At 47.8% G+C, this 2415-nt stretch overlaps 1 pseudogene; it reads left to right on the top strand.

The window, feature by feature from the left end:
- Nucleotides 1-338: 338 nt before the first annotated feature.
- LOC131821081 (alpha-1,6-mannosyl-glycoprotein 2-beta-N-acetylglucosaminyltransferase-like) lies at nucleotides 339-1607 on the top strand (annotated as a pseudogene).
- Nucleotides 1608-2415: the final 808 nt, after the last annotated feature.

Here is a 2415-nt window from a genome sequence, read left to right on the forward strand (position 1 = left end):
GTGGGAAGATTCCAATCTCTTCAGGCCGCTTGTTAAACACTTATTAACGGCTATCCCGGTGGGTGTGAAGTGGTATCTCATTGTGGTTTTCAGTCCCAGCTCCCTCTTGACTGGTATGTTGAGGATCTATTCACAGTTTAAGACTGTAAACATGAGGTCTGCATCGCATTGCTGGGTGTCGGCCAGGGGCCACGGTCAGCTCCTAGGTCCTCCTGCATATCTTCTCACCCTTCTCACATGGACCCTTCTACACTTTCAGAGTGGTAAAGCGTGGCAAATCCTTGACTTCCTCTTCTCCCTGACGGAGAGAGCTGCCTACCTTTAAAGGACTCACCTGCATGGATCAGGCCCAGCCGCAGGACATCTCAGGAACAGTGGATATAAAGAGTTTCTGTCAACTGCAAAAGCCCATCACAGGAGGTTACTGCCTGGGTGGGAGGGGGCTGCAGGGCCGTGGCCGCAGTGAGGACCAGGACGCGGGGGCACTGGAGGCCCAGGTCATGGAGCTGGGGTGCAGTAGGGCGCGGTTGTGGGATGTCTTCCCAGAGAGCCAGGACAGGACAGACCTTGAGCCCTGGCTCCCAGTGGCAGGGGCGATGGCCTCACTGCAGCTGCCGGGGGGGGGGGGCGGGGGGGGCGGGCTGAGACACATGGCGGGGGGGGGCAGGGTGTGGGCAAGCTGAGAACTTTAAGGGCGCAGCCCCCCACGAGCACACCCGGGGTGGGGGGGGTGGGGGGGATGGTGAGTCAGTGAGGGCAGATGTGGGTCCGGCGATGGCTGCATCCACTTCTCTCCGGTCCCGCAAGTGTCTGTCCTGGAGCCATCAGTCATTCCCAATGAGTCTCCAGGCAGTGATCCAGAAAGACTGCTGCAGAGACCTGAAGAATGCAGCTTTGAAGATGGGGTGCTTTCACGCCCAATATCCCCACTCCTTGGGCTACTGGGGGAGGGGCCAAGTTCTCCCAAACCAAACAGCGGTGGGGGAAGCTGCATTTTGTATGGGAAATGGCCAGAAATACTCAGGATGCTGCTGGACTTATGCTTATACTAGACAAGGATCACTACTTACCCTTGGGCTTTTAGCACATCTTCCAAAAGATGGGAGAATAAAAGCCACCAAGAATGTCCTAACTGTGGTGTTCTCTCTCTAGGGACCCAGACCCCCAGGGAGAAGTTTCTCTGGCACTGCTAACAAGCTAAAAATGAAAACTTGGGAGCACAATATAGGGCTGGCCTTGACCCAGGATGCATATTCGAAACTGAGTGAATGCAGACGATTTCTGTACTAATGATGATGATCACTGGGACAGGACAGTATTTGACAGTACCCTGGCTGCCAACACTCTGAAAAATGCGGTTCCTCAAGTTCCTAGCAATTTTCATGTGGAGACAGGTATGCAGCACGAGAAAACCTGTAGGCCATCCACCCAGAATTTTGTCCCCCTTGAATAATAACAAACAGCACATATTTCCAGAAACTCTATCAGTGAGAAGTTCATTATGGCAACCATTTTCCCCACCCAGAAAAGAAGGGTGGGGGTATATTAGGGACCATGAGTTCTGTAAAAGCTACAGTGAAAAATCACAATTACAAAAGCAAAAGTGATAGTCTTCTGTCAGATATTAGTCCAATCAGGATACATAATCGAATAAGAGGTTTTGGGAACTGGTTTCTGCTTTAATACAAAAAAGAAATGATTTTATAAAAGGTTTCCAAATATAAGTAAACTTTTCCAATTATATCTGATTAAGATTTAAAACTTGGGTTTTCATTTGGGGGGTTGTCTTTAATTTTTTAAACATTTTATTCATTTGAGAGTGAGAGAGAGAAACAAGCAGGGGGGAGGTGCAGAGGGAGAAGCAGGGAGCTCAATGCGGGGCTCGATCCCAGGACCCTGAGACCATGACCTGAGCCGAAGTCAGATGCTTAAATGAGAGCCACCCAGGTGCCCCAGGTGGGGGGTTGTATTTTAAAGTTCAACTCCCAACTGCTAAAGGCTATCATTGATGATAAGGGAGGGGAGGGAACACCTTATTAAATTTCTTCCCCTATCATTTTATCTGGAATTTTGTACACTCTTCCACTTTAAAAGCCTATTTTAAGTACAGGAAAATTTATATAAAATTGTCATAGCCGTAAAAAGTATTACAATGAAATTGTTAGAGTATGAATGGAGCATGCTGTTTCACTCTTGACACAGTTGCTTGGAAGGGATTGCTTGACTGCTTTTGGAACTCAAAAAATATGTTTTTTAACACCCTGTCAGAGAGCGTTATTTTCAGTATTACAGATTCCCGTATCATTGTGTTAAAATTTGCCTGTGCTTTGGGACCTTCCTAAAACATTCTCATTTGGAATATATTTGGAGGATAACAAAGTTTAAACATTGTTTTCACCTCAACAGTAGAAATAC

This window comes from Mustela lutreola, chromosome X (assembly GCF_030435805.1).
Source record: "Mustela lutreola isolate mMusLut2 chromosome X, mMusLut2.pri, whole genome shotgun sequence".
Taxonomy (NCBI): Eukaryota; Metazoa; Chordata; class Mammalia; order Carnivora; family Mustelidae; genus Mustela; species Mustela lutreola.